The sequence below is a fragment of the Syngnathus scovelli genome, chromosome 18 (assembly GCF_024217435.2).
Source record: "Syngnathus scovelli strain Florida chromosome 18, RoL_Ssco_1.2, whole genome shotgun sequence".
Taxonomy (NCBI): domain Eukaryota; kingdom Metazoa; phylum Chordata; class Actinopteri; order Syngnathiformes; family Syngnathidae; genus Syngnathus; species Syngnathus scovelli.
The window spans coordinates 97501-122500 of NC_090864.1; the positions used below are offsets into that span (position 1 = coordinate 97501).

At 52.5% G+C, this 25000-nt stretch overlaps 10 non-coding genes and 5 pseudogenes across 10 annotated transcripts; all 15 read right to left on the reverse strand.

Moving 5' to 3' along the window:
* Window positions 1–676: 676 nt before the first annotated feature.
* On the reverse strand, window positions 677–795 carry LOC125986394 (5S ribosomal RNA; annotated as a pseudogene).
* An 872-nt stretch (window positions 796–1667) lies between these two features.
* Window positions 1668–1786, reverse strand: LOC125986363 (5S ribosomal RNA). The gene has a single exon (XR_007487588.1). It is a non-coding gene; the product is annotated as a 5S ribosomal RNA (ribosomal RNA).
* Window positions 1787–2633: 847 nt separating this feature from the next.
* On the reverse strand, window positions 2634–2752 carry LOC125986382 (5S ribosomal RNA; annotated as a pseudogene).
* A 1039-nt stretch (window positions 2753–3791) lies between these two features.
* LOC125986375 (5S ribosomal RNA) lies at window positions 3792–3910 on the reverse strand. Its single transcript, XR_007487598.1, has one exon. It is a non-coding gene; the product is annotated as a 5S ribosomal RNA (ribosomal RNA).
* Window positions 3911–7389: 3479 nt separating this feature from the next.
* On the reverse strand, window positions 7390–7508 carry LOC125986376 (5S ribosomal RNA; annotated as a pseudogene).
* An 836-nt stretch (window positions 7509–8344) lies between these two features.
* Window positions 8345–8463, reverse strand: LOC125986393 (5S ribosomal RNA; annotated as a pseudogene).
* An 870-nt stretch (window positions 8464–9333) lies between these two features.
* On the reverse strand, window positions 9334–9452 carry LOC125986431 (5S ribosomal RNA). The gene has a single exon (XR_007487630.1). It is a non-coding gene; the product is annotated as a 5S ribosomal RNA (ribosomal RNA).
* An 845-nt stretch (window positions 9453–10297) lies between these two features.
* Window positions 10298–10416, reverse strand: LOC125986383 (5S ribosomal RNA; annotated as a pseudogene).
* Window positions 10417–11049: 633 nt separating this feature from the next.
* Window positions 11050–11168, reverse strand: LOC125986434 (5S ribosomal RNA). The gene has a single exon (XR_007487633.1). It is a non-coding gene; the product is annotated as a 5S ribosomal RNA (ribosomal RNA).
* A 2486-nt stretch (window positions 11169–13654) lies between these two features.
* On the reverse strand, window positions 13655–13773 carry LOC125986443 (5S ribosomal RNA). The gene has a single exon (XR_007487642.1). It is a non-coding gene; the product is annotated as a 5S ribosomal RNA (ribosomal RNA).
* A 1091-nt stretch (window positions 13774–14864) lies between these two features.
* LOC125986369 (5S ribosomal RNA) lies at window positions 14865–14983 on the reverse strand. Its single transcript, XR_007487594.1, has one exon. It is a non-coding gene; the product is annotated as a 5S ribosomal RNA (ribosomal RNA).
* Window positions 14984–15615: 632 nt separating this feature from the next.
* LOC125986386 (5S ribosomal RNA) lies at window positions 15616–15734 on the reverse strand. The gene has a single exon (XR_007487601.1). It is a non-coding gene; the product is annotated as a 5S ribosomal RNA (ribosomal RNA).
* Window positions 15735–18643: 2909 nt separating this feature from the next.
* Window positions 18644–18762, reverse strand: LOC125986444 (5S ribosomal RNA). The gene has a single exon (XR_007487643.1). It is a non-coding gene; the product is annotated as a 5S ribosomal RNA (ribosomal RNA).
* A 1085-nt stretch (window positions 18763–19847) lies between these two features.
* Window positions 19848–19966, reverse strand: LOC125986450 (5S ribosomal RNA). Its single transcript, XR_007487649.1, has one exon. It is a non-coding gene; the product is annotated as a 5S ribosomal RNA (ribosomal RNA).
* A 634-nt stretch (window positions 19967–20600) lies between these two features.
* On the reverse strand, window positions 20601–20719 carry LOC125986397 (5S ribosomal RNA). The gene has a single exon (XR_007487604.1). It is a non-coding gene; the product is annotated as a 5S ribosomal RNA (ribosomal RNA).
* Between the last annotated feature and the right edge of the window lie 4281 nt (window positions 20720–25000).

Genomic DNA, 25000 nt, shown 5'->3' on the forward strand with positions numbered 1-25000 from the left:
GGGACCGGCTCGTTTCTGAGAAACAAGCTCGGTGCTCCCAATAATTCAACGTAATGGTGACTTTTATTTTTATGTGGTTTATATTTGTTTTTATGCCAGTCGTATCATTTTATTTAATCCTATTTATATATATTTATTATAAATGTAGTATTTATTTATATAGATTTATTGTTTATTTATATATATAAAGGCAGGTCCGCAAAAATATTTCTGACGCGTAGCCGGTCCGTGGCGCAAGAAAGTTTGGGGACCACTAGTCTAAAAGAATCTGGCCGTAACTGGAATAGGGTTCTACGCGAATGCCCAACGGAAAAGTGAAGTGCACAAAACCTGCATTTGGCTGTATCAAAATAAATGTCATGAAAAAGGTAAAAACACTACATGGAAGCGCAATGTGTTGTGCTGGGTTCTTTTACAAGTAAAGACTGCTGCTTTGAGTTCACAGGGAGCCATGCTCTTTATTCACTGTACATAGTCTGTCCTCTAGCGGTAAAAACGTGAACTGCAATGCTATGGCTGTCGCCACACAATGTAGGTTTTAAACTCATGTTGTAGTTTCAGTGTCGGAGTTCAAACTAGGCTTGCAGTTTCCGAATGCCATTCGTGATGGGTGCTGTAAAAAGTTCTTGGCTTAAACGATTGAAGTGCACATAAGAAAAAAAAAAAAAAAAAAAAAAGCTTACGGTAACTGGTATTCCCAGGCGGTCTCCCATCCAAGTACTAACCAGGCCCGACCCTGCTTAGCCTCCGAGGTCGGACGAGAGCGGGCGCTCTCAGGGTAGCATTGCCGTAAGCCGTGAGACCGCTCAGAATTTTTCATTTTATAGACACAATCGCCCCTGAAACCATGCCAAGCAGCGGCGGGACTTGATGGCTGTGGTAAAAGTTTCCTTTCACAATTGACGTGGGAAAAAAAAAAAAAAAAAAGGCTTTCAGCACCTGGTATTCCCGGACGGTCACCCTTCCCTTTTGTTTTTTTTTTGTTTTTTTTACAACCAGGGCCGAAACAGGCTTTCTTCCAAGGCTTTTGGTGTTTTCTGGAAACATGGCTATCATGAAAAGTTATTGACAGCTTTTTATGCGGTAGCACGAATTTGCCGTTGCGACCTGCATTTTGCTGAATCAAAATAAATGCCTTGAAAAGTTTAAAAACACTTCATGGAAGTCACTTCACTGGTTTCTTTTATATCAAACAAATTGTTTTAGGTTATTCACCTGACATGTTTCGGCGGTTTCTTCCGCCTTCATCAGAGTGTCACAGATGTGATGGTGACGCGTCTTTATCAGCTGATGGATCAACATGTCAGGTGAATAACCTAAAACAATTTGTTTGATATAAAAGAAACCAGTGAAGTGATTAAATAAGGAAAAACAAAATGAACTTAGTACAATTACTTCATGGAAGTGTTGTGTTGGGTTCTTTTACAAGTCAAGCCTGCTGCTTTGAGTTCACAGGGAGCCATGCTCACTGTACATAGTCTGCTCTCTAGCGGTAAAAAATTTAACTACAATGCTGTGGATGTCACCACATAATATAGCTTTCAAACTCGTGTTATAGTTTCAATGTCGGAGTTTAAATTAGGCTTGCTGTTTCCGGATGCCATTCGTGATGGGTGTTGTAAAAAATAGCTTCTTAAACGATTGAAGTGCACATAAGAAAAAGAAAAAGCTTACAGCACCTGGTATTCCCAGGCGGTCTCCCATCCAAGTACTAACCAGGCCCGACCCTGCTTAGCTTCCGAGATCGGACGAGATCGGGCGTTCTCAGGGTAGTATGGCCGTAAGCCGTGAGGTGACCCAACATTTTGCATTTTATAGACACAATCGCCCCTGAAACTAGCGAGCGAGCCAATGAAGCCTTCAAAACTGCTTCGGCACATGGAGACCAAGCATCCTGCATTAAAAAACAAACCTTAACCACTTCGGGTTTCATTGTCTCCGATTACGCCTGGATGGGACCGGCTCGTTTCTGAGAAACAAGCTCGGTGCTCCCAATAATTCAACGTAATGGTGACTTTTATTTTTATGTGGTTTATATTTGTTTTTATGCCAGTCGTATCATTTTATTTAATCCTATTTATATATATTTATTATAAATGTAGTATTTATTTATACAGATTTATTGTTTATTTATATATATAAAGGCAGGTCCGCAAAAATATTTCTGACGCGTAGCCGGTCCGTGGCGCAAGAAAGTTTGGGGACCACTAGTCTAAAAGAATCTGGCCGTAACTGGAATAGGGTTCTACGCGAATGCCCAACGGAAAAGTGAAGTGCACAAAACCTGCATTTGGCTGTATCAAAATAAATGTCATGAAAAAGGTAAAAACACTACATGGAAGCGCAATGTGTTGTGCTGGGTTCTTTTACAAGTAAAGACTGCTGCTTTGAGTTCACAGGGAGCCATGCTCTTTATTCACTGTACATAGTCTGTCCTCTAGCGGTAAAAACGTGAACTGCAATGCTATGGCTGTCGCCACACAATGTAGGTTTTAAACTCGTGTTGTAGTTTCAGTGTCGGAGTTCAAACTAGGCTTGCAGTTTCCGAATGCCATTCGTGATGGGTGCTGTAAAAAGTTCTTGGCTTAAACGATTGAAGTGCACATAAGAAGAAAAAAAAAAAAAAAAAAAAAAGCTTACGGTAAATGGTATTCCCAGGCGGTGTCCCATCCAAGTACTTACCAGGCCCGACCCTGCTTAGCCTCCGAGATCGGACGAGATCGGGCGCTCTCAGGGTAGTATGGCCGTAAGCCGTGAGACCGCTCAGAATTTTTCATTTTATAGACACAATCGCCCCTGAAACCATGCCAAGCAGCGGCGGGACTTGATGGCTGTGGTAAAAGTTTCCTTTCACAATTGACGTGGGAAAAAAAAAATCAAAAGGCTTTCAGCACCTGGTATTCCCGGACGGTCACCCTTCCCTTTTGTTTTTTTTTTTTGTTTTTTTTACAACCACGGCTCACTCTTTGTTTGACCTTCTGCCCTCTGGGAAGAGGTACAGGAGCCTGCGCTCCCGCACCACCAGACTCGCAAACAGCTTCTTTCTCCAGGCTGTTAGGGCCCTGAACTCGCTACCCCCTTCTGCGTAGCGTGCGGCACTGTTGCGCTACTTTCGGGAATGTCTGCTGTACGCGCACTTGCTCCTTTTTTTTTCTGCTCCTCCTATTTATTTATTGTTGTTTATTATTGTTGTTGTTGCGTTATTTATTCATTATTTATTCAGCACGCTTTTGTTATACTTGTTGTCTGTTGTGAGCCATGTCTTGTCACCGTGGGATAGGGGGGAACGAAATTTCGGTTTCTTTGTGTGTCTTTGGCATGTGGAGAAATTGACAATAAAGCTGACTTTGACTTTGACTTTGACTTTGAAACAGGCTTTCTTCCAAGGCTTTTGGTGTTTTCTGGAAACATGGCTATCATGAAAAGTTATTGACAGCTTTTTATGCGGTAGCACGAATTTGCCGTTGCGACCTGCATTTTGCTGAATCAAAATAAATGCCTTGAAAAGTTTAAAAACACTTCATGGAAGTGTTGTGTTGGGTTCTTTTACAAGTCAAGCCTGCTGCTTTGATTTCACAGGGAGCCATGCTCACTGTACATAGTCTGCTCTCTAGCGGTAAAAAATTTAACTACAATGCTGTGGATGTCACCACATAATATAGCTTTCAAACTCGTGTTATAGTTTCAATGTCGGAGTTTAAATTAGGCTTGCTGTTTCCGGATGCCATTCGTGATGGGTGTTGTAAAAAATAGCTTCTTAAACGATTGAAGTGCACATAAGAAAAAGAAAAAGCTTACAGCACCTGGTATTCCCAGGCGGTCTCCCATCCAAGTACTAACCAGGCCCGACCCTGCTTAGCTTCCGAGATCGGACGAGATCGGGCGTTCTCAGGGTAGTATGGCCGTAAGCCGTGAGGTGACCCAACATTTTGCATTTTATAGACACAATCGCCCCTGAAACTAGCGAGCGAGCCAATGAAGCCTTCAAAACTGCTTCGGCACATGGAGACCAAGCATCCTGCATTAAAAGACAAACCTTAACCACTTCGGGTTTCATTGTCTCCGATTACGCCTGGATGGGACCGGCTCGTTTCTGAGAAACAAGCTCGGTGCTCCCAATAATTCAACGTAATGGTGACTTTTATTTTTATGTGGTTTATATTTGTTTTTATGCCAGTCGTATCATTTTATTTAATCGTATTTACCGTATTTGCCGGTGTAAAGGTCGACTCGGTGTATAAGTCGACCCCCTAAAATTCGACGGAAATTTACGATTTTATGATATATCCTTTGTATAAGTCGAGCTCAATTGTTGCATTATATTAAACTTCAAAATTCAATATGCGAAATTTATTGACGAAATGTGTTCAAATTCTGGGAGGCCGTGCGCATGCTGCTGTTTATAAGCACCGCGGAGGAGATCGCGGCCGGCGAGCTCGCGCACGCCGCCCGGCACCAACGGGAGGCCGGAAATAGCTCCAAGCCGAGCGGATCGGCACTTTATAAGCACCGCGGAGGAGATCGCGGCGCCTCATTGGACTTCCAGCGGCCGGCGAGCTCGCGCACCCGCCCGGCACATCCGGGAGGCCGTGCGCACAAGCCAAGTGGCCGAAAATAGCCCCCGCCGAGCGGATCGGCTGTTTATAAGCACCGCGGAGGTGGTCGCGGCGCCTCATTCGACTTCCAGCGGCCGGCGAGCTCGCGCACCCGCCCGGCACATCCGGGAGGCCGTGCGCACGAGCCAAGTGGCCGAAAATAGCCCCCGCCGAGCGGATCGGCTGTTTATAAGCACCGCGGAGGTGGTCGCGGCGCCTCATTCGACTTCCGGCGGGCGGCGAGCTCGCGCACCCGCCCGGCACATCCGGGAGGCCGTGCGCACGAGCCAAGTGGCCGAAAATAGCCCCCGCCGAGCGGATCGGCTGTTTATAAGCACCGCGGATGTGGTCGCGGCGCCTCATTCGACTTCCAGCGGCCGGCGAGCTCGCGCACCCGCCCGGCACATCCGGGAGGCCGTGCGCACGAGCCAAGTGGCCGAAAATAGCCCCCGCCGAGCGGATCGGCTGTTTATAAGCACCGCGGAGGTGGTCGCGGCGCCTCATTCGACTTCCAGCGGCCGGCGAGCTCGCGCACCCGCCCGGCACATCCGGGAGGCCGTGCGCACGAGCCAAGTGGCCGAAAATAGCCCCCGCCGAGCGGATCGGCTGTTTATAAGCACCGCGGAGGTGGTCGCGGCGCCTCATTCGACTTCCGGCGGGCGGCGAGCTCGCGCACCCGCCCGGCACATCCGGGAGGCCGTGCGCACGAGCCAAGTGGCCGAAAATAGCCCCCGCCGAGCGGATCGGCTGTTTATAAGCACCGCGGAGGTGGTCGCGGCGCCTCATTCGACTTCCAGCGGCCGGCGAGCTCGCGCACCCGCCCGTCACATCCGGGAGGCCGTGCGCACGAGCCAAGTGGCCGAAAATAGCCCCCGCCGAGCGGATCGGCTGTTTATAAGCACCGCGGAGGTGGTCGCGGCGCCTCATTCGACTTCCAGCGGCCGGCGAGATCGCGCACCCGCCCGGCACATCCGGGAGGCCGTGCGCACGAGCCAAGTGGCCGAAAATAGCCCCCGCCGAGCGGATCGGCTGTTTATAAGCACCGCGGAGGTGGTCGCGGCGCCTCATTCGACTTCCAGCGGCCGGCGAGCTCGCGCACCCGCCCGGCACATCCGGGAGGCCGTGCGCACGAGCCAAGTGGCCGAAAATAGCCCCCGCCGAGCGGATCGGCTGTTTATAAGCACCGCGGAGGTGGTCGCGGCGCCTCATTCGACTTCCGGCGGGCGGCGAGCTCGCGCACCCGCCCGGCACATCCGGGAGGCCGTGCGCACGAGCCAAGTGGCCGAAAATAGCCCCCGCCGAGCGGATCGGCTGTTTATAAGCACCGCGGAGGTGGTCGCGGCGCCTCATTCGACTTCCAGCGGCCGGCGAGCTCGCGCACCCGCCCGGCACATCCGGGAGGCCGTGCGCACGAGCCAAGTGGCCGAAAATAGCCCCCGCCGAGCGGATCGGCTGTTTATAAGCACCGCGGAGGTGGTCGCGGCGCCTCATTCGACTTACAGCGGCCGGCGAGCTCGCGCACCCGCCCGGCACATCCGGGAGGCCGTGCGCACGAGCCAAGTGGCCGAAAATAGCCCCCGCCGAGCGGATCGGCTGTTTATAAGCACCGCGGAGGTGGTCGCGGCGCCTCATTCGACTTCCAGCGGCCGGCGAGCTCGCGCACCCGCCCGGCACATCCGGGAGGCCGTGCGCACGAGCCAAGTGGCCGAAAATAGCCCCCGCCGAGCGGATCGGCTGTTTATAAGCACCGCGGAGGTGGTCGCGGCGCCTCATTCGACTTCCAGCGGCCGGCGAGCTCGCGCACCCGCCCGGCACATCCGGGAGGCCGTGCGCACGAGCCAAGTGGCCGAAAATAGCCCCCGCCGAGCGGATCGGCTGTTTATAAGCACCGCGGAGGTGGTCGCGGCGCCTCATTCGACTTCCAGCGGCCGGCGAGCTCGCGCACCCGCCCGGCACATCCGGGAGGCCGTGCGCACGAGCCAAGTGGCCGAAAATAGCCCCCGCCGAGCGGATCGGCGGTTTATAAGCACCGCGGAGGTGGTCGCGGCGCCTCATTCGACTTCCAGCGGGCCGCGCACTCGCGCACGCCGCCCGGTTCAAATTTTCTAAGTGCAACGCACAATGAGATGCATGAGAAACGGCCTTGGTTACCATCACATTTGAAGCGATGAATACGAAGTTAAATTTTATGACTCGGTGTATAAGTCGAGGTCGATTTTTTTCGGTCGATTTTGGATCGAAAAAGGTCGACCAATACACCGGCAAATACGGTATATATACTTATTATAAATGTAGTATTTATTTATATTGATTTATTGTTTATTTATATATATAAAGGCAGGTCCGCAAAAATATTTCTGACGCGTAGCCGGTCCGTGGCGCAAGAAAGGTTGGGGACCACTAGTCTAAAAGAATCTGGCCGTAACTGGAATAGGGTTCTACGCGAATGCCCAACGGAAAAGTGAAGTGCACAAAACCTGCATTTGGCTGTATCAAAATAAATGTCATGAAAAAGGTAAAAACACTACATGGAAGCGCAATGTGTTGTGCTGGGTTCTTTTACAAGTAAAGACTGCTGCTTTGAGTTCACAGGGAGCCATGCTCTTTATTCACTGTACATAGAGGTTTTGAACTCGTGTTGTAGTTTCAGTGTCGGAGTTCAAACTAGGCTTGCAGTTTCCGAATGCCATTCGTGATGGGTGTTGTAAAAAGGTCTTGGCTTAAACGATTGAAGTGCACATAAGAAAAAAGAAAAAAAAAAAAAGAGCTTGAAGTGCACATAAGAAAAAGAAAAAGCTTACAGCACCTGGTATTCCCAGGCAGTCTCCCATCCAAGTACTAACCAGGCCCGACCCTGCTTAGCTTCCAAGATAAGACGAGATCAGGGGTTCTCAGGGTAGTATGGCCGTAAGCCGTGAGGTGACCCAACATTTTGCATTTTATAGACACAATCGCCCCTGAAACTAGCGAGCAAGCCAATGAAGCCTTCAAAACTGCTTCGGCACATGGAGACCAAGCATCCTGCATTAAAAGACAAACCTTAACCACTTCGGGTTTCATTGTCTCCGATTACGCCTGGATGGGACCGGCTCGTTTCTGAGAAACAAGCTCGGTGCTCCCAATAATTCAACGTAATGGTGACTTTTATTTTTATGTGGTTTATATTTGTTTTTATGCCAGTCGTATCATTTTATTTAATCCTATTTATATATATTTATTATAAATGTAGTATTTATTTATATAGATTTATTGTTTATTTATATATATAAAGGCAGGTCCGCAAAAATATTTCTGACGCGTAGCCGGTCCGTGGCGCAAGAAAGTTTGGGGACCACTAGTCTAAAAGAATCTGGCCGTAACTGGAATAGGGTTCTACGCGAATGCCCAACGGAAAAGTGAAGTGCACAAAACCTGCATTTGGCTGTATCAAAATAAATGTCATGAAAAAGGTAAAAACACTACATGGAAGCGCAATGTGTTGTGCTGGGTTCTTTTACAAGTAAAGACTGCTGCTTTGAGTTCACAGGGAGCCATGCTCTTTATTCACTGTACATAGTCTGTCCTCTAGCGGTAAAAACGTGAACTGCAATGCTATGGCTGTCGCCACACAATGTAGGTTTTAAACTCGTGTTGTAGTTTCAGTGTCGGAGTTCAAACTAGGCTTGCAGTTTCCGAATGCCATTCGTGATGGGTGCTGTAAAAAGTTCTTGGCTTAAACGATTGAAGTGCACATAAGAAAAAAAAAAAAAAGCTTACAGTAACTGGTATTCCCAGGCGGTCTCCCATCCAAGTACTAACCAGGTCCAACCCTGCTTAGCCTCCGAGGTCGGACGAGAGCGGGCGCTCTCAGGGTAGTATTGCCGTAAGCCGTGAGACCGCTCAGAATTTTTCATTTTATAGACACAATCGCCCCTGAAACCATGCCAAGCAGCGGCGGGACTTGATGGCTGTGGTAAAAGTTTCCTTTCACAATTGACGTGGGAAAAAAAAAAAAAAAAGGCTTTCAGCACCTGGTATTCCCGGACGGTCACCCTTCCCTTTTGTTTTTTTTTTGTTTTTTTTACAACCAGGGCCGAAACAGGCTTTCTTCCAAGGCTTTTGGTGTTTTCTGGAAACATGGCTATCATGAAAAGTTATTGACAGCTTTTTATGCGGTAGCACGAATTTGCCGTTGCGACCTGCATTTTGCTGAATCAAAATAAATGCCTTGAAAAGTTTAAAAACACTTCATGGAAGTCACTTCACTGGTTTCTTTTATATCAAACAAATTGTTTTAGGTTATTCACCTGACATGTTTCGGCGGTTTCTTCCGCCTTCATCAGAGTGTCACAGATGTGATGGTGACGCGTCTTTATCAGCTGATGGATCAACATGTCAGGTGAATAACCTAAAACAATTTGTTTGATATAAAAGAAACCAGTGAAGTGATTAAATAAGGAAAAACAAAATGAACTTAGTACAATTACTTCATGGAAGTGTTGTGTTGGGTTCTTTTACAAGTCAAGCCTGCTGCTTTGAGTTCACAGGGAGCCCTGCTCACTGTACATAGTCTGCTCTCTAGCGGTAAAAAATTTAACTACAATGCTGTGGATGTCACCACATAATATAGCTTTCAAACTCGTGTTATAGTTTCAATGTCGGAGTTTAAATTAGGCTTGCTGTTTCCGGATGCCATTCGTGATGGGTGTTGTAAAAAATAGCTTCTTAAACGATTGAAGTGCACATAAGAAAAAGAAAAAGCTTACAGCACCTGGTATTCCCAGGCGGTCTCCCATCCAAGTACTAACCAGGCCCGACCCTGCTTAGCTTCCGAGATCAGACGAGATCGGGCGTTCTCAGGGTAGTATGGCCGTAAGCCGTGAGGTGACCCAACATTTTGCATTTTATAGACACAATCGCCCCTGAAACTAGCGAGCGAGCCAATGAAGCCTTCAAAACTGCTTCGGCACATGGAGACCAAGCATCCTGCATTAAAAAACAAACCTTAACCACTTCGGGTTTCATTGTCTCCGATTACGCCTGGATGGGACCGGCTCGTTTCTGAGAAACAAGCTCGGTGCTCCCAATAATTCAACGTAATGGTGACTTTTATTTTTATGTGGTTTATATTTGTTTTTATGCCAGTCGTATCATTTTATTTAATCCTATTTATATATATTTATTATAAATGTAGTATTTATTTATATAGATTTATTGTTTATTTATATATATAAAGGCAGGTCCGCAAAAATATTTCTGACGCGTAGCCGGTCCGTGGCGCAAGAAAGTTTGGGGACCACTAGTCTAAAAGAATCTGGCCGTAACTGGAATAGGGTTCTACGCGAATGCCCAACGGAAAAGTGAAGTGCACAAAACCTGCATTTGGCTGTATCAAAATAAATGTCATGAAAAAGGTAAAAACACTACATGGAAGCGCAATGTGTTGTGCTGGGTTCTTTTACAAGTAAAGACTGCTGCTTTGAGTTCACAGGGAGCCATGCTCTTTATTCACTGTACATAGTCTGTCCTCTAGCGGTAAAAACGTGAACTGCAATGCTATGGCTGTCGCCACACAATGTAGGTTTTAAACTCGTGTTGTAGTTTCAGTGTCGGAGTTCAAACTAGGCTTGCAGTTTCCGAATGCCATTCGTGATGGGTGCTGTAAAAAGTTCTTGGCTTAAACGATTGAAGTGCACATAAGAAAAAAAAAAAAAAAAAAAAAAAGCTTACGGTAAATGGTATTCCCAGGCGGTGTCCCATCCAAGTACTTACCAGGCCCGACCCTGCTTAGCCTCCGAGATCGGACGAGATCGGGCGCTCTCAGGGTAGTATGGCCGTAAGCCGTGAGACCGCTCAGAATTTTTCATTTTATAGACACAATCGCCCCTGAAACCATGCCAAGCAGCGGCGGGACTTGATGGCTGTGGTAAAAGTTTCCTTTCACAATTGACGTGGGAAAAAAAAAAAAAAAAAAGGCTTTCAGCACCTGGTATTCCCGGACGGTCACCCTTCCCTTTTGTTTTTTTTTTTGTTTTTTTTACAACCAGGGCCGAAACAGGCTTTCTTCCAAGGCTTTTGGTGTTTTCTGGAAACATGGCTATCATGAAAAGTTATTGACAGCTTTTTATGCGGTAGCACGAATTTGCCGTTGCGACCTGCAATTTGCTGAATCAAAATAAATGCCTTGAAAAGTTTAAAAACACTTCATGGAAGTGTTGTGTTGGGTTCTTTTACAAGTCAAGCCTGCTGCTTTGAGTTCACAGGGAGCCATGCTCACTGTACATAGTCTGCTCTCTAGCGGTAAAAAATTTAACTACAATGCTGTGGATGTCACCACATAATATAGCTTTCAAACTCGTGTTATAGTTTCAATGTCGGAGTTTAAATTAGGCTTGCTGTTTCCGGATGCCATTCGTGATGGGTGTTGTAAAAAATAGCTTCTTAAACGATTGAAGTGCACATAAGAAAAAGAAACAGCTTACAGCACCTGGTATTCCCAGGCGGTCTCCCATCCAAGTACTAACCAGGCCCGACCCTGCTTAGCTTCCGAGATCGGACGAGATCGGGCGTTCTCAGGGTAGTATGGCCGTAAGTCGTGAGGTGACCCAACATTTTGCATTTTATAGACACAATCGCCCCTGAAACTAGCGAGCGAGCCAATGAAGCCTTCAAAACTGCTTCGGCACATGGAGACCAAGCATCCTGCATTAAAAGACAAACCTTAACCACTTCGGGTTTCATTGTCTCCGATTACGCCTGGATGGGACCGGCTCGTTTCTGAGAAACAAGCTCGGTGCTCCCAATAATTCAACGTAATGGTGACTTTTATTTTTATGTGGTTTATATTTGTTTTTATGCCAGTCGTATCATTTTATTTAATCGTATTTACCGTATTTGCCGGTGTACAGGTCGACTCGGTGTATAAGTCGACCCCCTAAAATTCGACGGAAATTTACGATTTTATGATATATCCTTTGTATAAGTCGAGCTCAATTGTTGCATTATATTAAACTTCAAAATTCAATATGCGAAATTTATTGACGAAATGTGTTCAAATTCTGGGAGGCCGTGCGCATGCTGCTGTTTATAAGCACCGCGGAGGAGATCGCGGCCGGCGAGCTCGCGCACGCCGCCCGGCACCAACGGGAGGCCGGAAATAGCTCCAAGCCGAGCGGATCGGCACTTTATAAGCACCGCGGAGGAGATCGCGGCGCCTCATTCGACTTCCAGCGGCCGGCGAGCTCGCGCACCCGCCCGGCACATCCGGGAGGCCGTGCGCACGAGCCAAGTGGCCGAAAATAGCCCCCGCCGAGCGGATCGGCTGTTTATAAGCACCGCGGAGGTGGTCGCGGCGCCTCATTCGACTTCCAGCGGCCGGCGAGCTCGCGCACCCGCCCGGCACATCCGGGAGGCCGTGCGCACGAGCCAAGTGGCCGAAAATAGCCCCCGCCGAGCGGATCGGCAGTTTATAAGCACCGCGGAGGTGGTCGCGGCGCCTCATTCGACTTCCAGCGGCCGGCGAGCTCGCGCACCCGCCCGGCACATCCGGGAGGCCGTGCGCACGAGCCAAGTGGCCGAAAATAGCCCCCGCCGAGCGGATCGGCTGTTTATAAGCACCGCGGAGGTGGTCGCGGCGCCTCATTCGACTTCCAGCGGCCGGCGAGATCGCGCACCCGCCCGGCACATCCGGGAGGCCGTGCGCACGAGCCAAGTGGCCGAAAATAGCCCCCGCCGAGCGAATCGGCTGTTTATAAGCACCGCGGAGGTGGTCGCGGCGCCTCATTCGACTTCCAGCGGCCGGCGAGCTCGCGCACCCGCCCGGCACATCCGGGAGGCCGTGCGCACGAGCCAAGTGGCCGAAAATAGCCCCCGCCGAGCGGATCGGCTGTTTATAAGCACCGCGGTGGTGGTCGCGGCGCCTCATTCGACTTCCAGCGGCCGGCGAGCTCGCGCACCCGCCCGGCACATCCGGGAGGCCGTGCGCACGAGCCAAGTGGCCGAAAATAGTCCCCGCCGAGCGGATCGGCTGTTTATAAGCACCGCGGAGGTGGTCGCGGCGCCTCATTCGACTTCCAGCCGCCGGCGAGCTCGCGCACCCGCCCGGCACATCCGGGAGGCCGTGCGCACGAGCCAAGTGGCCGAAAATAGCCCCCGCCGAGCGGATCGGCTGTTTATAAGCACCGCGGAGGTGGTCGCGGCGCCTCATTCGACTTCCAGCGGCCGGCGAGCTCGCGCACCCGCCCGGCACATCCGGGAGGCCGTGCGCACGAGCCAAGTGGCCGAAAATAGCCCCCGCCGAGCGGATCGGCTGTTTATAAGCACCGCGGAGGTGGTCGCGGCGCCTCATTCGACTTCCAGCGGGCCGCGCACTCGCGCACGCCGCCCGGTTCAAATTTTCTAAGTGCAACGCACAATGAGATGCATGAGAAACGGCCTTGGTTACCATCACATTTGAAGCGATGAATACGAAGTTAAATTTTATGACTCGGTGTATAAGTCGAGGTCGATTTTTTTCGGTCGATTTTGGATCGAAAAAGGTCGACCAATACACCGGCAAATACGGTATATATACTTATTATAAATGTAGTATTTATTTATATAGATTTATTGTTTATTTATATATATAAAGGCAGGTCCGCAAAAATATTTCTGACGCGTAGCCGGTCCGTGGCGCAAGAAAGGTTGGGGACCACTAGTCTAAAAGAATCTGGCCGTAACTGGAATAGGGTTCTACGCGAATGCCCAACGGAAAAGTGAAGTGCACAAAACCTGCATTTGGCTGTATCAAAATAAATGTCATGAAAAAGGTAAAAACACTACATGGAAGCGCAATGTGTTGTGCTGGGTTCTTTTACAAGTAAAGACTGCTGCTTTGAGTTCACAGGGAGCCATGCTCTTTATTCACTGTACATAGAGGTTTTTAACTCGTGTTGTAGTTTCAGTGTCGGAGTTCAAACTAGGCTTACAGTTTCCGAATGCCATTCGTGATGGGTGCTGTAAAAAGTTCTTGGCTTAAACGATTGAAGTGCACATAAGAAAAAAAAAAAAAAGAGCTTGAAGTGCACATAAGAAAAAGAAAAAGCTTACAGCACCTGGTATTCCCAGGCAGTCTCCCATCCAAGTACTGACCAGGCCCGACCCTGCTTAGCTTCCGAGATCAGACGAGATCAGGCGTTCTCAGGGTAGTATGGCCGTAAGCCGTGAGGTGACCCAACATTTTGCATTTTATAGACACAATCGCCCCTGAAACTAGCGAGCAAGCCAATGAAGCCTTCAAAACTGCTTCGGCACATGGAGACCACGCATCCTGCATTAAAAGACAAACCTTAACCACTTTGGGTTTCATTGTCTCCGATTACGCCTGGATGGGACCGGCTCGTTTCTGAGAAACAAGCTCGGTGCTCCAAATAATTCAACGTAATGGTGACTTTTATTTTTATGTGGTTTATATTTGTTTTTATGCCAGTCGTATCCTTTTATTTAATCCTATTTATATATATTTATTATAAATGTAGTATTTATTTATATAGATTTATCCATCCATCCATCCATCCATCCATTTTCTGAACCACTTAGTCCCCACGGGGGTCGCGGGCGTGCTGGAGCCTATCCCAGCCGTCATCGGGCAGTAGGCGGGGGACACCCTGAACTGGTTGCCAGCCAATCGCAGGGCACACAGAGACAGACAACCAATCGCACTCACACTCACACCTAGGGACAATTTGGAGTCTTCAATCGGCCTACCAAGCATGTTTTTGGAATGTGGGAGGAAACCGGAGTGCCCGGAGAAAACCCACGCGGGCCCGGGGAGAACATGCAAACTCCACACAGGGAGGGCCGGAGGTGGAATCGAACCCGCACCCTCCTAACTGTGAGGCGGACGTGCTACCCAGTGCGCCACCGAGCCGCCTATATAGATTTATTGTTTATTTATATATATAAAGGCAGGTCCGCAAAAATATTTCTGACGCGTAGCCGGTCCGTGGCGCAAGAAAGTTTGGGGACCACTAGTCTAAAAGAATCTGGCCGTAACTGGAATAGGGTTCTACGCGAATGCCCAACGGAAAAGTGAAGTGCACAAAACCTGCATTTGGCTGTATCAAAATAAATGTCATGAAAAAGGTAAAAACACTACATGGAAGCACAATGTAGGTTTTAAACTCGTGTTGTAGTTTCAGTGTCGGAGTTCAAACTAGGCTTGCAGTTTCCGAATGCCATTCTTGATGGGTGCTGTAAAAAGTTCTTGGCTTAAACGATTGAAGTGCACATAAGAAAAAAAAAAAAAAAAAAAGCTTACGGTAACTGGTATTCCCAGGCGGTCTCCCATCCAAGTACTAACCAGGCCCGACCCTGCTTAGCCTCTGAGATCGGACGAGATCGGGCGCTCTCAGGGTAGTATGGCCGTAAGCCGTGAGACCGCTCAGAATTTTTCATTTTATAGACACAATCGCCCCTGAAACCATGCCAAGCAGCGGCGGGACTTGATGGCTGTGGTAAAAGTTTCCTTTCACAATTGACGTGGGAAAAAAAAAAAAAAAAAAGTCTTTCACCACCTGGTATTCCCGGACGGTCACCCTTCCCTTTTGTTTTTTTTTTGATTTTTTTACAACCAGGGCCGAAACAGTCTTTCTTCCAAGGCTTTTGGTGTTTTCTGGAAACATGGCTATCATGAAAAGTCATTGACAGCTTTTTATGCGGTAGCACGAATTTGCCGTTGCGACCTGCATTTTGCTGAATCAAAATAAATGCCTTGAAAAGTTTAAAAACACTTCATGGAAGTGTTGTGTTGGGTTCTTTTACAAGTCAAGCCTGCTGCTTTGAGTTCACAGGGAGCCATGCTCACTGTACATAGTCTGCTCTCTAGCGGTAAAAAATTTAACTACAATGCTGTGGATGTCACCACATAATATAGCTTTCAAACTCGTGTTATAGTTTCAATGTCGGAGTTTAAATTAGGCTTGCTGTTTCCGGATGCCATTCGTGATGGGTGTTGTAAAAAATAGCTTCTTAAACGATTGAAGTGCACATAAGAAAAAGAAAAAGCTTACAGCACCTGGTATTCCCAGGCGGTCTCCCATCCAAGTACTAACCAGGCCCGACCCTGCTTAGCTTCCGAGATCGGACGAGATCGGGCGTTCTCAGGGTAGTATGGCCGTAAGCCGTGAGGTGACCCAACATTTTGCATTTTATAGACACAATCGCCCCTGAAACTAGCGAGCGAGCCAATGAAGCCTTCAAAACTGCTTCGGCACATGGAGACCAAGCATCCTGCATTAAAAGACAAACCTTAACCACTTCGGGTTTCATTGTCTCCGATTACGCCTGGATGGGACCGGCTCGTTTCTGAGAAACAAGCTCGGTGCTCCCAATAATTCAACGTAATGGTGACTTTTATTTGTATGTGGTTAATATTTGTTTTTATGCCAGTCGTATCATTTTATTTAATCGTATTTACCGTATTTGCCGGTGTACAGGTCGACTCGGTGTATAAGTCGACCCCCTAAAATTCGACGGAAATTTACGATTTTATGATATATCCTTTGTATAAGTCGAGCTCAATTGTTGCATTATATTAAACTTCAAAATTCAATATGCGAAATTTATTGACGAAATGTGTTCAAATTCTGGGAGGCCGTGCGCATGCTGCTGTTTATAAGCACCGCGGAGGAGATCGCGGCCGGCGAGCTCGCGCACGCCGCCCGGCACCAACGGGAGGCCGGAAACAGCTCCAAGCCGAGCGGATCGGCACTTTATAAGCACCGCGGAGGAGATCGCGGCGCCTCATTGGACTTCCAGCGGCCGGCGAGCTCGCGCACCCGCCCGGCACATCCGGGAGGCCGTGCGCACGAGCCAAGTGGCCGAAAATAGCCCCCGCCGAGCGGATCGGCTGTTTATAAGCACCGCGGAGGTGGTCGCGGCGCCTCATTCGACTTCCAGCGGCCGGCGAGCTCGCGAACCCGCCCGGCACATCCGGGAGGCCGTGCGCACGAGCCAAGTGGCCGAAAATAGCCCCCGCCGAGCGGATCGGCTGTTTATAAGCACCGCGGAGGTGGTCGCGGCGCCTCATTCGACTTCCGGCGGGCGGCGAGCTCGCGCACCCGCCCGGCACATCCGGGAGGCCGTGCGCACGAGCCAAGTGGCCGAAAATAGCCCCCGCCGAGCGGATCGGCTGTTTATAAGCACCGCGGAGGTGGTCGCGGCGCCTCATTCGACTTCCAGCGGCCGGCGAGCTCGCGCACCCGCCCGGCACATCCGGGAGGCCGTGCGCACAAGCCAAGTGGCCGAAAATAGCCCCCGCCGAGCGGATCGGCTGTTTATAAGCACCGCGGAGGTGGTCGCGGCGCCTCATTCGACTTCCAGCGGCCGGCGAGCTCGCGCACCCGCCCGGCACATCCGGGAGGCCGTGCGCACGAGCCAAGTGGCCGAAAATAGCCCCCGCCGAGCGGATCGGCTGTTTATAAGCACCGCGGAGGTGGTCGCGGCGCCTCATTCGACTTCCAGCGGCCGGCGAGCTCGCGCACCCGCCCGGCACATCCGGGAGGCCGTGCGCACGAGCCAAGTGGCCGAAAATAGCCCCCGCCGAGCGGATCGGCTGTTTATAAGCACCGCGGAGGTGGTCGCGGCGCCTCATTCGACTTCCAGCGGCCGGCGAGCTCGCGCACCCGCCCGGCACATCCGGGAGGCCGTGCGCACAAGCCAAGTGGCCGAAAATAGCCCCCGCCGAGCGGATCGGCTGTTTATAAGCACCGCGGAGGTGGTCGCGGCGCCTCATTCGACTTCCAGCGGCCGGCGAGCTCGCGCACCCGCCCGGCACATCCGGGAGGCCGTGCGCACGAGCCAAGTGGCCGAAAATAGCCCCCGCCGAGCGGATCGGCTGTTTATAAGCACCGCGGTGGTGGTCGCGGCGCCTCATTCGACTTCCAGCGGCCGGCGAGCTCGCGCACCCGCCCGGCACATCCGTGAGGCCGTGCGCACGAGCCAAGTGGCTGAAAATAGTCCCCGCCGAGCGGATCGGCTGTTTATAAGCACCGCGGAGGTGGTCGCGGCGCCTCATTCGACTTCCAGCGGCCGGCGAGCTCGCGCACCCGCCCGGCACATCCGGGAGGCCGTGCGCACGAGCCAAGTGGCCGAAAATAGCCCCCGCCGAGCGGATCGGCTGTTTATAAGCACCGCGGAGGTGGTCGCGGCGCCTCATTCGACTTCCAGCGGCCGGCGAGCTCGCGCACCCGCCCGGCACATCCGGGAGGCCGTGCGCACGAGCCAAGTGGCCGAAAATAGCCCCCGCCGAGCGGATCGGCTGTTTATAAGCACCGCGGAGGTGGTCGCGGCGCCTCATTCGACTTCCAGCGGGCCGCGCACTCGCGCACGCCGCCCGGTTCAAATTTTCTAAGTGCAACGCACAATGAGATGCATGAGAAACGGCCTTGGTTACCATCACATTTGAAGCGATGAATACGAAGTTAAATTTTATGACTCGGTGTATAAGTCGAGGTCGATTTTTTTCGGTCGATTTTGGATCGAAAAAGGTCGACCAATACACCGGCAAATACGGTATATATACTTATTATAAATGTAGTATTTATTTATATAGATTTATTGTTTATTTATATATATAAAGGCAGGTCCGCAAAAATATTTCTGACGCGTAGCCGGTCCGTGGCGCAAGAAAGGTTGGGGACCACTAGTCTAAAAGAATCTGGCCGTAACTGGAATAGGGTTCTACGCGAATGCCCAACGGAAAAGTGAAGTGCACAAAACCTGCATTTGGCTGTATCAAAATAAATGTCATGAAAAAGGTAAAAACACTACATGGAAGCGCAATGTGTTGTGCTGGGTTCTTTTACAAGTAAAGACTGCTGCTTTGAGTTCACAGGGAGCCATGCTCTTTATTCACTGTACATAGAGGTTTTTAACTCGTGTTGTAGTTTCAGTGTCGGAGTTCAAACTAGGCTTGCAGTTTCCGAATGCCATTCGTGATGGGTGCTGTAAAAAGTTCTTGGCTTAAACGATTGAAGTGCACATAAGAAAAAAAAAAAAAAGAGCTTGAAGTGCACATAAGAAAAAGAAAAAGCTTACAGCACCTGGTATTCCCAGGCAGTCTCCCATCCAAGTACTGACCAGGCCCGACCCTGCTTAGCTTCCGAGATCAGACGAGATCAGGCGTTCTCAGGGTAGTATGGCCGTAAGCCGTGAGGTGACCCAACATTTTGCATTTTATAGACACAATCGCCCCTGAAACTAGCGAGCAAGCCAATGAAGCCTTCAAAACTGCTTCGGCACATGGAGACCAAGCATCCTGCATTAAAAGACAAACCTTAACCACTTTGGGTTTCATTGTCTCCGATTACGCCTGGATGGGACCGGCTCGTTTCTGAGAAACAAGCTCGGTGCTCCAAATAATTCAACGTAATGGTGACTTTTATTTTTATGTGGTTTATATTTGTTTTTATGCCAGTCGTATCCTTTTATTTAATCCTATTTATATATATTTATTATAAATGTAGTATTTATTTATATAGATTTATCCATCCATCCATCCATTTTCTGAACCGCTTAGTCCCCACGGGGGTCGCGGGCGTGCTGGAGCCTATCCCATCCGTCATCGGGCAGTAGGCGGGGGACACCCTGAACTGGTTGCCAGCCAATCGCAGGGCACACAGAGACAGACAACCAATCGCACTCACACTCACACCTAGGGACAATTTGGAGTCTTCAATCGGCCTACCAAGCATGTTTTTGGAATGTGGGAGGAAACCGGAGTGCCCGGAGAAAACCCACGCGGGCCCGGGGAGAACATGCAAACTCCACACAGGGAGGGCCGGAGGTGGAATCGAACCCGCACCCTCCTAACTGTGAGGCGGACGTGCTACCCAGTGCGCCACCGAGCCGCCTATATAGATTTATTGTTTATTTATATATATAAAGGCAGGTCCGCAAACATATTTCTGACGCGTAGCCGGTCCGTGGCGCAAGAAAGTTTGGGGACCACTAGTCTAAAAGAATCTGGCCGTAACTGGAATAGGGTTCTACGCGAATGCCCAACGGAAAAGTGAAGTGCACAAAACCTGCATTTGGCTGTATCAAAATAAATGTCATGAAAAAGGTAAAAACACTACATGGAAGCACAATGTAGGTTTTAAACTCGTGTTGTAGTTTCAGTGTCGGAGTTCAAACTAGGCTTGCAGTTTCCGAATGCCATTCTTGATGTGTGCTGTAAAAAGTTCTTGGCTTAAACGATTGAAGTGCACATAATAAAAAAAAAAAAAAAAAAAAAGCTTACGGTAACTGGTATTCCCAGGCGGTCTCCCATCCAAGTACTAACCAGGCCCGACCCTGCTTAGCCTCCGAGATCGGACGAGATCGGGCGCTCTCAGGGTAGTATGGCCGTAAGCCGTGAGACCGCTCAGAATTTTTCATTTTATAGACACAATCGCCCCTGAAACCATGCCAAGCAGCGGCGGGACTTGATGGCTGTGGTAAAAGTTTCCTTTCACAATTGACGTGGGAAAAAAAAAAAAAAAAAAGGCTTTCAGCACCTGGTATTCCCGGACGGTCACCCTTCCCTTTTGTTTTTTTTTTTGGATTTTTTTACAACCAGGGCCGAAACAGTCTTTCTTCCAAGGCTTTTGGTGTTTTCTGGAAACATGGCTATCATGAAAAGTTATTGACAGCTTTTTATGCGGTAGCACGAATTTGCCGTTGCGACCTGCATTTTGCTGAATCAAAATAAATGCCTTGAAAAGTTTAAAAACACTTCATGGAAGTGTTGTGTTGGGTTCTTTTACAAGTCAAGCCTGCTGCTTTGAGTTCACAGGGAGCCATGCTCACTGTACATAGTCTGCTCTCTAGCGGTAAAAAATTTAACTACAATGCTGTGGATGTCACCACATAATATAGCTTTCAAACTCGTGTTATAGTTTCAATGTCGGAGTTTAAATTAGGCTTGCTGTTTCCGGATGCCATTCGTGATGGGTGTTGTAAAAAATAGCTTCTTAAACGATTGAAGTGCACATAAGAAAAAGAAAAAGCTTACAGCACCTGGTATTCCCAGGCGGTCTCCCATCCAAGTACTAACCAGGCCCGACCCTGCTTAGCTTCCGAGATCGGACGAGATCGGGCGTTCTCAGGGTAGTATGGCCGTAAGCCGTGAGGTGACCCAACATTTTGCATTTTATAGACACAATCGCCCCTGAAACTAGCGAGCGAGCCAATGAAGCCTTCAAAACTGCTTCGGCACATGGAGACCAAGCATCCTGCATTAAAAGACAAACCTTAACCACTTCGGGTTTCATTGTCTCCGATTACGCCTGGATGGGACCGGCTCGTTTCTGAGAAACAAGCTCGGTGCTCCCAATAATTCAACGTAATGGTGACTTTTATTTTTATGTGGTTTATATTTGTTTTTATGCCAGTCGTATCATTTTATTTAATCGTATTTACCGTATTTGCCGGTGTACAGGTCGACTCGGTGTATAAGTCGACCCCCTAAAATTCGACGGAAATTTACGATTTTATGATATATCCTTTGTATAAGTCGAGCTCAATTGTTGCATTATATTAAACTTCAAAATTCAATATGCGAAATTTATTGACGAAATGTGTTCAAATTCTGGGAGGCCGTGCGCATGCTGCTGTTTATAAGCACCGCGGAGGAGATCGCGGCCGGCGAGCTCGCGCACGCCGCCCGGCACCAACGGGAGGCCGGAAATAGCTCCAAGCCGAGCGGATCGGCACTTTATAAGCACCGCGGAGGAGATCGCGGCGCCTCATTGGACTTCCAGCCGCCGGCGAGCTCGCGCACCCGCCCGGCACATCCGGGAGGCCGTGCGCACGAGCCAAGTGGCCGAAAATAGCCCCCGCCGAGCGGATCGGCTGTTTATAAGCACCGCGGAGGTGGTCGCGGCGCCTCATTCGACTTCCAGCGGCCGGCGAGCTCGCGCACCCGCCCGGCACATCCGGGAGGCCGTGCGCACGAGCCAAGTGGCCGAAAATAGCCCCCGCCGAGCGGATCGGCTGTTTATAAGCACCGCGGAGGTGGTCGGGCGTCTCATTCGACTTCCAGCGGCCGGCGAGCTCGCGCACCCGCCCGGCACATCCGGGAGGCCGTGCGCACGAGCCAAGTGGCCGAAAATAGCGCCCGCCGAGCGGATCGGCTGTTTATAAGCACCGCGGAGGTGGTCGCGGCGCCTCATTCGACTTCCAGCGGCCGGCGAGCTCGCGCACCCGCCCGGCACATCCGGGAGGCCGTGCGCACGAGCCAAGTGGCCGAAAATAGCCCCCGCCGAGCGGATCGGCTGTTTATAAGCACCGCGGAGGTGGTCGCGGCGCCTCATTCGACTTCCAGCGGCCGGCGAGCTCGCGCACCCGCCCGGCACATCCGGGAGGCCGTGCGCACGAGCCAAGTGGCCGAAAATAGCCCCCGCCGAGCGGATCGGCTGTTTATAAGCACCGCGGAGGTGGTCGCGGCGCCTCATTCGACTTCCAGCGGCCGGCGAGCCCGCGCACCCGCCCGGCACATCCGGGAGGCCGTGCGCACGAGCCAAGTGGCCGAAAATAGCCCCCGCCGAGCGGATCGGCTGTTTATAAGCACCGCGGAGGTGGTCGCGGCGCCTCATTCGACTTCCAGCGGCCGGCGAGCTCGCGCACCCGCCCGGCACATCCGGGAGGCCGTGCGCACGAGCCAAGTGGCCGAAAATAGCCCCCGCCGAGCGGATCGGCTGTTTATAAGCACCGCGGAGGTGGTCGCGGCGCCTCATTCGACTTCCAGCGGCCAGCGAGCTCGCGCACCCGCCCGGCACATCCGGGAGGCCGTGCGCACGAGCCAAGTGGCCGAAAATAGCCCCCGCCGAGCGGATCGGCTGTTTATAAGCACCGCGGAGGTGGTCGCGGCGCCTCATTCGACTTCCAGCGGCCGGCGAGCTCGCGCACCCGACCGGCACATCCGGGAGGCCGTGCGCACGAGCCAAGTGGCCGAAAATAGCCCCCGCCGAGCGGATCGGCTGTTTATAAGCACCGCGGAGGTGGTCGCGGCGCCTCATTCGACTTCCGGCGGGCGGCGAGCTCGCGCACCGCCCGGCACATCCGGGAGGCCGTGCGCACGAGCCAAGTGGCCGAAAATAGCCCCCGCCGAGCGGATCGGCTGTTTATAAGCACCGCGGAGGTGGTCGCGGCGCCTCATTCGACTTCCAGCGGCCGGCGAACTCGCGCACCCGCCCGGCACATCCGGGAGGCCGTGCGCACGAGCCAAGTGGCCGAAAATAGCCCCCGCCGAGCGGATCGGCTGTTTATAAGCACCGCGGAGGTGGTCGCGGCGCCTCATTCGACTTCCAGCGGCCGGCGAGCTCGCGCACCCGCCCGGCACATCCGGGAGGCCGTGCGCACGAGCCAAGTGGCCGAAAATAGCCCCCGCCGAGCGGATCGGCTGTTTATAAGCACCGCGGAGGTGGTCGCGGCGCCTCATTCGACTTCAAGCGGCCGGCGAGCTCGCGCACCCGCCCGGCACATCCGGGAGGCCGTGCGCACGAGCCAAGTGGCCGAAAATAGCCCCCGCCGAGCGGATCGGCTGTTTATAAGCACCGCGGAGGTGGTCGCGGCGCCTCATTCGACTTCCAGCGGCCGGCGAGCTCGCGCACCCGCCCGGCACATCCGGGAGGCCGTGCGCACGAGCCAAGTGGCCGAAAATAGCCCCCGCCGAGCGGATCGGCGGTTTATAAGCACCGCGGAGGTGGTCACGGCGCCTCATTCGACTTCCAGCGGCCGGCGAGATCGCGCACCCGCCCGGCACATCCTGGAGGCCGTGAGCACGAGCCAAGTGGCCGAAAATAGCCCCCGCCGAGCGGATCGGCTGTTTATAAGCACCGCGGAGGTGGTCGCGGCGCCTCATTCGACTTCCGGCGGGCGGCGAGCTCGCGCACCCGCCCGGCACATCCGGGAGGCCGTGCGCACGAGCCAAGTGGCCGAAAATAGCCCCCGCCGAGCGGATCGGCTGTTTATAAGCACCGCGGAGGTGGTCGCGGCGCCTCATTCGACTTCCAGCGGCCGGCGAGCTCGCGCACCCGCCCGGCACATCCGGGAGGCCGTGCGCACGAGCCAAGTGGCCGAAAATAGCCCCCGCCGAGCGGATCGGCTGTTTATAAGCACCGCGGAGGTGGTCGCGGCGCCTCATTCGACTTCCAGCGGCCGGCGAGCTCGCGCACCCGCCCGGCATATCCGGGAGGCCGTGCGCACGAGCCAAGTGGCCGAAAATAGCCCCCGCCGAGCGGATCGGCTGTTTATAAGCACCGAGGAGGTGGTCGCGGCGCCTCATTCGACTTCCAGCGGCCGGCGAGCCCGCGCACCCGCCCGGCACATCCGGGAGGCCGTGCGCACGAGCCAAGTGGCCGAAAATAGCCCCCGCCGAGCGGATCGGCTGTTTATAAGCACCGCGGAGGTGGTCGCGGCGCCTCATTCGACTTCCAGCGGCCGGCGAGCTCGCGCACCCGCCCGGCACATCCGGGAGGCCGTGCGCACAAGCCAAGTGGCCGAAAATAGCCCCCGCCGAGCGGATCGGCTGTTTATAAGCACCGCGGAGGTGGTCGCGGCGCCTCATTCGACTTCCAGCGGCCGGCGAGCTCGCGCACCCGCCCGGCACATCCGGGAGGCCGTGCGCACGAGCCAAGTGGCCGAAAATAGCCCCCGCCGAGCGGATCGGCTGTTTATAAGCACCGCGGAGGTGGTCGCGGCGCCTCATTCGACTTCCAGCGGCCGGCAAGCTCGCGCACCCGCCCGGCACATCCGGGAGGCCGTGCGCACGAGCCAAGTGGCCGAAAATAGCCCCCGCCGAGCGGATCGGCTGTTTATAAGCACCGCGGAGGTGGTCGCGGCGCCTCATTCGACTTCCAGCGGCCGGCGAGCTCGCGCACCCACCCGGCACATCCGGGAGGCCGTGCGCACAAGCCAAGTGGCCGAAAATAGCCCCCGCCGAGCGGATCGGCTGTTTATAAGCACCGCGGAGGTGGTCGCGGCGCCTCATTCGACTTCCAGCGGCCGGCGAGCTCGCGCACCCGCCCGGCACATCCGGGAGGCCGTGCGCACGAGCCAAGTGGCCGAAAATAGCCCCCGCCGAGCGGATCGGCTGTTTATAAGCACCGCGGAGGTGGTCGCGGCGCCTCATTCGACTTCCAGCGGCCGGCGAGCTCGCGCACCCGCCCGGCACATCCGGGAGGCCGTGCGCACGAGCCAAGTGGCCGAAAATAGCCCCCGCCGAGCGGATCGGTTGTTTATAAGCACCGCGGAGGTGGTCGCGGCGCCTCATTCGACTTCCAGCGGCCGGCGAGCTCGCGCACCCGCCCGGCACATCCGGGAGGCCGTGCGCACGAGCCAAGTGGCCGAAAATAGCCCCCGCCGAGCGGATCGGCTGTTTATAAGCACCGCGGAGGTGGTCGCGG